The following is a 13,555-nucleotide window of genomic DNA, read 5'->3' on the forward strand; positions in this document are numbered from 1 at the left end:
TTGTAAAGTGATCCCTCAGTTTGGGCATAGCTGGTGAGAACGGAAAACCATGCAAGTAATGTGTCCGTTTCAGATCATCATATTAGGAGACACGTGGGGTAGCTTTATCTCATTACTGGTGACGTTAATTAAGGTAGTGTTTGCCAGCTTTCTCCATCATAAAGCCACTGTTTTTTCTTTTACAACTAAGAAGTATTTTTGGGGGGAGACACTTTAAACCTATATAATTATCCTGTTTCTCAACAAACTTTTACCCATTAGTTTTAGCATCCATTGATGATTCTTTCTGAATCAATGGTAATGGATGCAAAATGGTGATTTTCTAATTCCATTATTCATTTTGAGTCTATTAGTTGGCAGTTTACTACGAGCTATCTTTATTTTTTAAAGATTTTTATTAAAAATACAGCTAGCATACAATATTACATTAGTTTCAGGGGTACACCATAGTTATTCAACATTTATATACCTAAAGAAGTGATCACCATGGTAAGTCCAGCAACCATCTGACACTGTACCACGCTATCACAATATCATTGACTATATTCCCCATGCTTTACATTACATCCCCATGACTTGTTTGTTTTATACCTGGAAATTTGGACCTCTTATTCCCCTTCACCTTCCCCCCCTTCTAATTTTTCAATTACAATAGACATTTAATGCTATTTAACATTAATTTCAGGTGTACAGCATAGTGGTTAGACATTTATATAATTTAAGAAGTGGTCCCCTTGACTAGTCTAGTACCCACTTGGCACAATGATATTACCATATCATTGACTATATTTCCTGTGCTTTACTTGACATCCCCATGACTATTTTGTAACTCTACCCATTTGTACTTTTTATTTCCTTCACCTTTTTCACCCTACCTTTTACACACTCCCAACTATCAATCCAACACCTAGTTATTATAATATTATTGACTATATTCCTTATACTATACTCTACATCCCCATAATTACTTTTTAGCAACCAATTTTTACTTTTTATTCATTATTTATTTATTTATTTATTTATTATTATTTTATTTGGGGAAGGGAAACAGGACTTTATTGGGGAACAGTGTGTACTTCCGGGACTTTTTCCAAGTCAAGTTGTTGTCCTTTCAATCTTAGTTGTGGAGGGCGCAGCTCAGCTCCAGCTCCAGTTGCTGTTGTTAGTTGCATAGGGCACAGTCCATCATCCTTTGCCAGAGTCAAACTGGCAACCTTGTGGTTGAGAGCCCGCATTCCAACCAACTGAGCCATCTGGCACTGGCTCATGTGAGAATCGAACCGGCAACCTTCGGCATTAGGAGCACGGAGCACCAACTGCCTGAGCCACTGGGCTGACCCCATTTTTTACTTTTTAATCCCTTCCTCTTTTTTCACCCACATTCTCAAACCCCCTTCCACCGGGCAATCATCAAAATGTTTTCTATATTTATGAGTTTGCTTCTGTTTGTTTGTTTGTTTTGTTCTTAAGATTCCATATATAAGATTCCATATATAAGTTTTCTTAAGGTTCCGTATATAAGTGAAATCACATTGCATCTCTATTTCTCTGTCTGACACTCAACTCAGTATAGTAACTGGCAGGTCCATTCATGCCGCCGCAGAGGGAAGAACCCATTCCCTTCCATGGCCGAGCAATATTCCATTGTATATATGTGCTACCTCCTCTTTATCCATTATTCCATTAATGGATACCCAGGCTGCCTCCATATCTTGGCCATCATAAACAATGCTGCAATGAACATATGGATGCACAGGTCCCCTTGAAGTATCATTTTGGGATTCCTCGGATAACTACCCAGAAATGGGATTACTGGGTCCTTCTTTGTTTCTTGTTATAGCTTTTGTTTTAAAGTCTAATTTGTCTGGTATAAGTATTGCTTCCACAGCTTTTTGTTTGTTGGTTGGTTTTTTTTCATTTCCATTTTCATGAAATAACTTCTCCAACCTTTTACTTTCTGTCTCTGTGTCTTTCAATCTAAAGTAAGTCTCTTGTAGGCAGCTTATGTAAGGGTTCTGTTTTCTTATCCGTTCAGCCCTCCTATGTCTTTTGATTGGAGAATTTAATCCATTTACATTGAAAGTAATTGTTGATAGATATGTAGCTATTGCCATTTTATTATTTATGATTTTGATCTTTTTCACCCCATCTTAAAGAAGTCCCTATAACAGTCCTTGTAATGCTGCTTTGGTGGTGATGAACTCCTTTAACTTTTTCTTGTCTGGGAAGCTCTTTATCTGTCTTTCAATTTTAAATAATAGCTTTCCTGTGTAGAGTACCCTTGGCTGTAGGTCTTTGCTTTTTATCACATAGAATATTTTGTGCCAATCCCTTCTGGCCTATAATGTCTCTGTTGAGAAATTAGCTGACAATCTTCTGGGGACTCCTTTATAAATAACTAGTTGCCTTTCTCTTGCTGCTTTTAGGGTTCTCCCTTTGTTTTTAACCGTTGCCATTTTAATTATAATATGTCTTTGTGTGGGCCTATTTGGGTTCATCTTGTTTGGCAGTCTGTGCTTCTTGGACTTGTATGTCTATTTCCTTTGCCAGGTTAAGAAAGTTTTCAGTCATTATTTCTTCAAATAGCTTCTTAATCCCTTGCTTTCTCTCTTCTCTTTCTGGTACACCTATAAATATTGTTACACTTGATGTTGTCCCAGAGGTCTCTTAAACTATTCTCATTTTTTTTCTTTTTGTTGTTTTGATTGGGTGTTTTCTGCTACCTTGTATTCCAAATCTCTGATTCGATCCTCTGCTTCATCTAGTCTGCTGGTGATTCCTTCTAGTGCATTCTTCATTTCACTTGTTGTATTCTTCACTTCTGACTTGTTCTTTTTTATGGTTTCTATGTCCATTTTTATATTTCCTACCTTTTTGTTGATGTTCTCACTAAGTTCCTCGAGTATCCTTATAATCATTGTTTTGACCTCTGTCCCTGGTGGGTTGCTTGCCTCCATTTCATTTCATTCCTTTTCTGGAGTTTTCTCCTGTTCTTTTGTTTAGCATGTATTTCTTTGTTTCCTCATTTTGACTGCTTCTCTGTGTTTCTTTCTATGTATTGGATGTATCTATATCTCCCAGTCTTGGCCGGGTGGTCTTATGTAGTAGGTACCCTGTGCGGCCCTGGTACAGTCTCCCTGGTCACCTGTTTTACGTGCTCCAGGAGTGTGTGCCTTTCTGTTATAGTTCAGCCTTGATTGCCATTGGCACGTCAGTGTTTGGCATTGGCCCTCAGACTGATTGGCCGTGGGCTGTGGCCACGTCCACAGCTTACGGGCTGCTTTATGGAGGGCTTACCCCATGGAGTGGGATTTGCCCCAATGAGCTCTGGTGCCTGTTGAGACCACCTTTGCGTATGCTGCTTGTGTCGCTAATTAGGTGGTGCTCTGCTGTGGTATGAAGCCAATCTCCAAGTATATTTGTTCTGGGGCCTCTTGGGAGGGGATTGGGTACAGGCCCAAGTCACCCACTGCCTGTGACCAGATCGGGGACTACCTGGTAGAAGCTACAAAGTGATCCATGGTTGTTCACTGCCTATGTTAAAGTTGGAGACACATGGGAGAGGCTACACTGTAAACCGGGGATGGCTACCACCAGTACCGGGCCTGGGGTAGCTCCAAAAAAAGCCAGGAACCCCAAGGCCTGCTACCACCTGCCAGCTCCCTTAAGGTTCAGCCCCTGATAAAGCCTGGTGCAGTATGTGAGTTGGGTGCTGCAGGGTCTCATTGAGTCACTGGAGTGGGAAGAACTGTGGTTGCCAGGTTAATGTAGACTCTGGTTTGGTGGCAGTGCTATGCCCGAAGCTACTCAGCAGAAGTCTCAGAGCACACAGAGGTGAGTTGCCATCTGCCTGGGGCCCTCAAATTCTGAGAGTTTTCAAAGAAAGAGTGCAATGTAAGCAGGGCTGGCTGCTTATGAGAAAGTACCTCTGGTGTTGGGGGAGCTGGCTGGGGTGGAGGCCCAGTGGAGCTCACCAGGCCAATCAGATTCAGATTTGGCCTGTGGGGGGCGGGCTCAACACAGGAAAGATGGCGGCTGCCTGCCGGCTGCATGAAAGAGAACCTGTCTCAGGGAAATTGGCGACGGCCTTCCAGCACTTGCCTCAGAGCCACACATCTAAGCCTGCCTCTTGTATGCCTCTGATGCCCCCCCGAGTCACCGTTCTTCTGCGAGCCCAGGGTGAGTGCCTGCGAGCCAGTGAGACTGTATGTGGGCCGTTTAGGAGGCCCTCTGGGTTTCCCGCAGCCTTCCCTCTCACCCAGAGGTTCGGAATCCCCACTGTTTTTCACAGCCAGGTATTGTGGTGTTCCTCTTCCAGCACCAGTACTCTGGGCTGGGGAGACTGGTGTGGGACTGGTGTCTTTCGCTTGTCTGGGGGGAACCTCCGTGGCTGAGATATCCCTCCGTATTTTCAACTGCCACACAGAGGTTTGGGGCCAGTCCTTTCAAAAATCCACCCCTCCTACCAGTCTCGATGTGGCTTCTTTATATCGTTAGTTATAAAACTTCTGTTCAGCCAAACTTCAGATGGTTCCCCAGGTTGATTGTTCTATAATTTAGTTGTAATTTTAATTTGTTCGTGGAAGGAAGCAGGCACAGCATTTATCTACTCCACCATCTTGGATCTCTCAATACTATGACCTATCTTTATTTTTTTATTTTATTTTATTTTTTTATTGGGGAACAGTGTGTTTTTACAGGGCCCATCAGCTCTAAGTCGTTGTCCTTTAATCTAGTTGTGGAGGGCGCAGCTCAGCTCCAAGTCCAGTCCACTTTCAATCTTAGTTGCAGGGGGCACAGCCCACCATCCCATGCAGGAGTTGAACCGGCAACCTTGTTGTTGAGAGCTCGCGCTCTAACCAACTGAGCCGTCAGGCCGCCCCTGAGCTATCTTTAGATAGAGTCATCAAGGAAGGCTTCTTTGAGGAGGTGCTATTTGAGTGGATACCAAAAAGAAGTGAAGGAATGAATACGAAAATTAGGTGGAAGAGTGTTAGGCAGAGAGAACTCTTTAAGTGCAAAGAATAAAAATGAAATCTACTTCATATCATTGTTGTGAAATGTAAATACAATCTCATACATAGAGCATGGTGCACTGCTTTTAGAAATAACGAAAGTAAGCTACTATTTTTATTAAATAGTGATACCTAAGCCGAGATCTAAATGGGAAGAGGGCTGACGCAGTGGAGTTGGGGATGGTGGAGAGTCCAAGTATGGTGGGCAGAATTATGAAATGATCTCCAAGATCCCACTCCATGTATAATGCCCCCAATCTCCAGGTGGGAAGGAACCTGTGAGTATGATGGGATGTTACTTCCATAATGTTCTGTGGCATAGTTGACTAAGAAAGGGAGATTATCCTCAGTGAACCTGACCTAATCCCATGAGCCCTTAAAAGGGACAAGACCCTTTCTTGAGAAAGAGATAAAACTCAGATAGATTCAAAGCATGAGGGAAATTTAATGTGAGAGTTTTCCATTGCTAGTTTTGGAAATGGAGTTGCCTATGTGACAAGGACAGGAGAGTGGCCTCTTGGGAGTGAGCATGACCTCTACACCCCCTTACCCCCCCGCCACAGTCAGCTAGGAACTGGATTCAGCTAATAACCTGAATGAGCTTGAAAGAAGACCCCCAAGCTCCCGCTGAGAATGCAGTCAGCTGAGACCTTGATTTCAGACTCATGAGAACCTGAGCAGAGAACCCAGGCACCACTGTGTCTGGACTTCTGACCTACCGAAATTGTGAGATAATAACTGGGTGTTGTTTTAAATTGCTATGCTTGTAGTGATTTGTTATGCATCAATTGAAAACTAACACACCCAGGGAACAACAATAAGAAAAATCTCAAAGGGAAAGAAGGCATGAGAACATTGGGAAACCAAATAGCTCAGCATGGCTAAAGCACAGTGTAGAAAACAGGGGTGAGTTCCAGAGGTAGGCAGTGTGTTCAACCAGCCAAGGTGTTCAGATCACTCCAGCTCAACATTTACTGAGGACCTTGGTGCCAGGCCTTGTGCCATGAAAGGCTGGAGGTCCAGAGATAAATAAGACACAATTTCTGCTCTCAAGGAGCTCACAGTCTGGGGGAGAAAATCAGCTCAGAGGTCACCAAAAGCATGTAGCCTGGCAGCTCTATGACAGCAGGTCTCTTTGTTTTGTTCACTATGGATCCCAAGTGCCTGCAACAGTGCCTCACACATAGTAGGTGATAATAGCTATTTGTTGAGTTGGATGGTACTGAAGTGATATTTCATCCAAGCTAGTGATTTCCAACCGAGGGCAACTTTACCCCCCAGGGCCAATGTCTGCAGACGTTTTTGGTTGCCTGATTTGGGGAGGTGATACTGGCATCTAATCGGTAGAGGCCAAGGATGTTGCTAAACATCCTGTAATGCACAGGGCAACCCTCACAGTTAAGAGTTATCTGGTGCAAAATAGTGCCAAGATTGAGAAACTGATCTAGACAGTGGTGAGATCTGATGAAACCTTTGTTCTCCTCAGCAGAAAATGACTCTAATGCTTGTTACCCTCAGCCTCCGTGTGTTCTTTCACTTGGGCAGCATTGAATAAACAGGGAAATTTCCCTTTGCTGGATCCTCTCAGGGCTTCATAAAGTTCAGCTTCCTTCCACTGGCATTTCTTTTGGCAAGACTATCAACATCATCGATTAGAACCCAGTGACTGCTTGTGCTCAGTCACCTGCTTTGGTTTGGGAGGTACCAGGTGGTATGGTGCTCAATGTTTAACACTTAGCTTTCAAAAAGATATGTATGTCCTGTCCATATACACATAAGTTTGTTAAAATTTCACTGATAGAAATTTCACTGATATATCAGACAATTTGCAAATAATAATATACGTAGCGCTATATTTTTATAAATTGCATATATAGCCAATTGATACTCATAGAATGATTTCATTGAATTTTGCTGAGCACTTGTACCTACAGCCAACCTAAAGAAGCAATTGGTGAATGAGTGTAGTTCTGACATGAACATTGGCTGATATTTTCCTTTACATTAACAAGTAAAATAAAAGCGAGACCACGAAGGCATGCCGGAATTCCACTTGCTCATCAGCGACGTGAGTGACTGCTTTGCTGAACCAGATAATAGCTTTCACATACTGGAAGAATATTTCCTCAATTTTTGTGCCATTCACAATGTAACATTTACAGACACAACAGGCTTTTAAAGTTTAATCTGCATCATTAACGCTTCCTCCATCACTTTCTTAAGTCTAGACAATCAACAAAACAATTCATCAAGTCCTGATTTGTAGCATTTTCTGATTTCCGTGGTATAAATACTCCCACCTTGGCCGGTTTCAAGCCACCGATGTGATGTCGCTGAATACCGAGTTGGGAAGAGATGTGTACGCAGTAGTACACCGTTACGTGGTATTTCCACCATACAGATACCATAGAAGTAAACAACCTCAAGAGCATAGATTGTAGCAAAACGTTGTAAAATAATTAGGAAGTGATGAGTTTTGAGTATGTTATCTTGGTTTTTAATAAAATGTATTTTAATTGTAGGTTTCAAAACAGAAATTTTAATAATGTCTGTGCCTAACAGCTGGTTCACAAATTCGGGAAAGTTTAACAGTTAATTGGCTCTTGAGAACTGGTGTGAGCTGGCTCCAGCACACCACTGGTTTACCCAGTTGGAGCCGTGTGTTGATGGTCAGACTTACTTTCTAGTAGACACTTTTGACAGATTCACTCACAAAGAGTTATGTTACTTCTAAGTTCTGGGGATTATATACTGACTACATACACATACAGTATGTATGTACTGATCACTTAAGAGCCCATCCTGTCAACCTTTCATGTCTCCCCGTGCTATTGGCCTTAGCAGTGTAATAGGAATAAGATATCTGACTTTTAAAATCTGGTGGAGACTATAGGCTTTTCCTTGCCTGGCTCCCGGCTCCCCGGCTCCAAGCAGCAGTGGTGGAGAGCAGGACGGGAGGAGATGTGGCTTCACAAATCCTTCATGAACGACCGCCACACGCTTGCAGGTGAAACGTGCAGGAAGGTAATTCTTCAAGGTGTTCTCAAGCACGAAGGATCAGTATATTCTTTTGTTGAACACCCCGAAGTGTCATCCCACAGGATGTCACATTTTAGCCTCTCCCCAAACCCCTTCTCTTTCTACCCAATGCCTTCCAAGGCGGAGCGAGCTAGCTTGACTGCATGTTGTACCAGCCCCATCTGCAGGCAAGTTTTCTATTTCTGGTGTAATTAATAGGAGGAGCAGGGCAAATGGAGCGATGGCTACATGGTTTAGCCTTTGGTGGACCCTCTTTTCTCTTTATTTAGAACCCGGCCATGAGCACGGCTCAGCTCACTCCTGTGGCCTCAAGGAGACGAACATGTAGCATCCTCTGAGCTGTCCTGCCTCTTTTGTCCAATGTCTTAATGAACTCTTCAGGGTTTCTGGAATTCCAAAACTTAATAGACTTTGTAAATTTTCCACCAACTAAACATAAAACACAAGTCATCCCTCAACATATTTAGCTACATATTTTTATTTTATCCGCTACCAAACCTCTTACCAAATACAGTCAATAGACTTAATGCTTAAACTACAAATTCTCTTCTAATGCAATGCATTTCCCTTTTAGTCAATTTTAGACATTAAAAACCTTATTTGCTTTATGGAATTTTAGACATTAAAAACCTTATTTGCTTTATGGAATTTTAGACATTAAAAACATTATTTGCTTTATGGAAAGTATTTCTGCTTTTTAACAAACACGAATGATTGCCAGGCTCCAGGCTAATTGTTGGGGATGTATCAGGGAATAAGAAGGACAGAACTGTTCTCTCCTCTTGTGAAGCTTTTAGTCTGATGGAGGAGAACGACATTAAGCAAGCACACACTATATAAATAGGTTAAGCAGCGAAAAGTGCTACGAAAACAGAGAATGGGGTCCTTAGATGAGGAGATATACTTTGTACTGGAGGCCAGGGAAGGCATTAAAGGCATTACTGAAGGATAAGAAGGAACGTACCAGAGTCGGAGCAGGGGCAGAGAGTAGGGTGATGGCTCCAGGGATAGGGAGCCCCCTGATCCAGGACCCGAGGAAGGAGAATGAAAGGTGTCTGGCGCAGGGAGGGATGAGGGTAGAGAGAGGTGAGATGGAGGCATGTCGAGATGACACAGTCAGGCAGGCCTTGCTATAGCTTTTATTCTCCCCTCAATAAACCACTGAAGACTTAATGCAGGGGAGGGAGCATTCCAAATCGCTTTTTGAGACGATCACTCTGGATGATTGGTGGAAAGTGGATTGGGGAAGCAGAATGACAGAAGGCCATTGTAGTAGTCCAGATAATGCTGGTGTGAACAACAGTGATTGCAGTAGCAAGGAATAGAAATGGACAGATTTACGAACACATGTAGGAGGTGAAAATGACTGAATATGCTGGGGAAATTGTTGAGTGAATAGGAGGTGTCACCAGGTTTCTGAGTGGGCAGAAGGAGGGGTCATTCATTGGGAAGTCTATGTGGACACCAGCTTAGAAGGACAGTGTCTGACATAGAGGAGGGGCAGCTCAGTGGGAAGCAAGGAGCAAACAAGATGACTTGAGCTAATTCCTTTCATATCTCCTCAGAAAGAACTGATTAAACAAAGAGATAATTTTCTGTTGAAAAGTGTGCTGGCTGTTTTACCTCCCACCCTCTCTAATAAGCAACGGGTCCTCAGACTCTCTGTCTTTGGCCATTCATTCAACAATTTTGACCAATTTCAAACATTAAGACAGTGTTCTTTAAAGCTTTGGGCAGATAACCCTAGTCGCATACCAGATGATTGCAAGTGGCATGGAAAATGACTTTTCCATGCTGTATGGATACGGCCTCACATCACATTGAATCACATAGTGAGAAAGTAATTTCCTTTTCAATTCTTTCTTAGGCCTTCTGATTACATCGGGGAGAAAAGCTCCGTTTGGTGTTAGCATGTCTTTACACCTCTCGAACACTTGATAATCTCTCTTTTTAACAAAGAGAGAACAGGGCCACAATTTTGGAGCATTTTTAGCAGGCCACAGTCTCTAGCTGGCATTTAATAACACTGTTTTGTTTTCACTGTTAAAAACTTTGAGATTACCTCCTATTTATGGCAAGTCATCTTGGTTTTCATTTACAGCAGGGATATAAATACATTTGTTTTAAAATAAAGCTCTAAGTACAAAAAGGGAGTGGTAAAAAATGCTAATTAAATGAGTAAGACAAGTATCATGGAGAAAAAACACAGTAGTCAAAGTCTGTACAATATGGCATGACAGTGAAGTGGACATACGTCATTCCTGCCTCTGCTTTGCCTTCTTGGGCAATACCTCCTGATTTGTTGTGGTGAATCATCTGTTCTCCACTCTCAGCCCAACCTGCTGCCAGGAAAGCTGATTTCACTCCTGGCCATCCAGGGGCAGCACTGAGTTTTCCATTGCCTGGGCCAGTGATTGGCTTATTGATGGGCACATAATCCAAATTAGACCAATCAGGCACAGAGACGGGATTTGAACCCAGACAGTTTGGCTGTAGAGACCACGCCCAGAAACCGTGGGCTCCCCTCCCTACCGTATACTAAGGCTTTCGAGCTGAGGTCTGGAGGAAGAATAGCAGAGTTAAGTTAGCAGATGAAGGAGTAAGGGGTGATGCGACGAGGCTGCAGATGTAGTCAGGGACCAGACCACAGACAGCCTCGTAGACCTTGGTAAGAACTCCATTTTGAATGCCATCCTCAGAGGAATCCCTTAAATGGTTTTTAGCAGGAAGGTGGCAGGCCTGCATGTGCATTTTTAAAGACCGCCGTGGTTTTGTAAAGCACTTATCATGGAGTCTGGCACCTAGTATTAAACTGGAGAATGCCCAGTATTTGCAACGTACAGAATTGGGGCTCAGTACACGTGCTTCCCCACCCCCTTCCCCTCTGCTTGTTCTTGAGGATGCTTCTATCAGAAAGAGCCTCTGGGGAAAGTAGAATCTTAAGTAGGACGTAGCCTTGCCCAAGGGCACTGAAGTTGAGATGGAGCCTGTTAGCTGGCGCCAAAGGCAAGAAGCAAAAGATAGTGCTCCTGGTACTTTTAAACTTTTAAACTGTGGTGGTCACTGAATTTCTACAGTTAAAAAAAGAAAAGAGAAAAAAGGGACCCTGGAGAAAAAAAGGGAAGGTAAATAAAACATTTCTAAAAGAAAGAAAATAAAACAAAACCAGTCACTGATGGTTAAGGGAGAAAATCTGACTTAACACAGGTTACTAGACTCGGAAAGAGCTCCTTTTCTGGGTCACGGCCAACATGCAGACAACATACTTGGCTACAGGAAACAAGGCTTGTCTGCTTGCAGAGTCCTTGTTGGACGTGGGAATGAAAGCACAGTTACAGGAGGAATATGAGAGTGTAATTTGGAGATAGAAGTAGTCAAAGGAATTCAATTGAGAAATAACATCCTGGCACAAACTTAAGACATTAAAATAAAATCAATTTCACAAGACCCAGAAAGGCTGATTCTTGTATGGTTTCCTCATAGAATCTCAACGAGCTCCGAGCTTTGGTACCTCCAGTCTCCTAGGCCCTCCCACCACCACGCCTTGACTGCAGCCTGGATGGAAATTTGCAATCCCTCAATCCCTCACTTGCCTCTGTCCAGAGTGGCCTGTATCCATTAATCCTGCTGCTGCCCCCTCCCTATCCCAGGTCTCTTGGATTCAGGAGCCCACACAGACCTACTTCACTTTTCCAGCCTCTCACTACCCTGAACCTAGACACTCTTAACCATCTCCCCTTATGCTTAGACTCCCTCCCATGTCAGGACAGTATGGATCAATAGTTAAATCATAGTGACTCAGTCTCCAGCGTTGGACAGACAGGCCTGGGATATTGGTAGTGACCAAGGGAGCAAATTTTGGTGCCAAGTTGCCAGGGTCTGGTTCCTACCTTTTATGTGTGCTATCTTGGATAGGTTATTTAGCCTCCGTAGGCCTCAGTTTTCTTATCTGTAAAATGGGAATAATAATATTTCCTACCTTAGAGAACTAGGAGTTTTAGTAAATGAACTCATACATGTTATGAACTGAGAACAGTTTTCGATACTTAGAAAGTGTTCCCTATGTGGTAGCTATTATTTGAATCCTCTCCCTGCCACTTACCACCTGTGAAACCTTGTGCATGTGATTTAATCTAAGCTCCAGCTTCAAAACTACCCTCCTGTCACCCTGCAGCAGAGTATTCATTCCAATGAGCAAACAGGACCAGTTAAAAGACAAACCTTCTATTTGTTTGGCTATTTTGTTTGGCTATTGTGTTTTCTATTTGTTTGGCCATGACCCAGATAATGACTACTCACCTGTATTTAGTAACTTGTATCATTCAATCTTTGCTCTTCTGTAAGGATTCATCAGTAGCTACACCTTTTTACTTTATTCCATTTGACTCCTCTGTCTCAAACACTTGGTCAGGTTTTATGACTTTTTCTTTTCTTTTCTTTGTTTTAATGCAGACTTGAGTTATTTCCAAATGCAGAGCCCAGTGCTTCTCCCGAATGGAGTTAATCATAGGATTACAGGCCATGTTGTAGATGGTCTTGATAAATGGCCTCAGCAACTATGAGACAAAAACCTGGAGCCGTCCTGGATTCCTTCATCTCCTTCACCTCCAACATCCAGTGGTCACTAAGTTTCATCAATTCTGACTATAATTATTATTATTTAAAAAAAAACAAACAATTTTTGGAGTCGTCTTAGGTTCACAGCAATATTGAGAGGAAGGTGCAGGTGTTTCCCATATCTTCCCTGCCCTCGCACATGTATAGCCTTCCCCATTATCAACATCCAGCACCAGAGTGATACCTTTGTTACAACTGATGAGCCTACATCGACACAGCAAAATCACCTAACACCCGTGGGTTACGTTAGGGTTCACTCTTAGTGTTATACATTCCATGGATTTGCACAAATATATAGTGATATGTATTTATTTTAATATTATAGAGAGTATTTTCACTGCCTCTGTGCTCTGGTTATTCATCGCACTCCACAGCCCCTGGAAACCATTGATCATTTTACTGTCTCCATCGTTTTGTCTCTTCCAAAATGTCATATTTTTGGAAACTGTACAGTATGAAGCCTTTTCAAATTTTCTGTTTTCACTTTGTGATATGCATTTAAATATCATCCGTGTGTTTGCAGATCATGTGATTTTCATCCCTTATTCTGTTAACTTGGTGTATCACATTGATTGATTTGTGTGCATTGAACCATCCTTGTATTCCAGGGATAAATCGCTGGTCATGGTGTATAATCCCTTTAATGTGCTATTGAATTTGGTTTCTAATATTTTGTTAGTGATTTTTGCATCCATGTTCATCAGGGATATTGGATTTGTTTTGTAGTTTTTTTTTCCTTCCTGTGGTGTCTTTTTCTGGTTTTAGCATCAGGGCCTCATGCTGGCTTCATAAAATGAGTTTGGAAGTATTCCCTCTTCTATTTTTCATAAGAATTTAAAGAAGAATTTGAATTAATTCTTCTTTAAATTCCTGGCAGAATTGAC

The sequence above is a fragment of the Rhinolophus ferrumequinum genome, chromosome 9 (genome assembly GCF_004115265.2).
Source record: "Rhinolophus ferrumequinum isolate MPI-CBG mRhiFer1 chromosome 9, mRhiFer1_v1.p, whole genome shotgun sequence".
NCBI lineage: Eukaryota > Metazoa > Chordata > Mammalia > Chiroptera > Rhinolophidae > Rhinolophus > Rhinolophus ferrumequinum.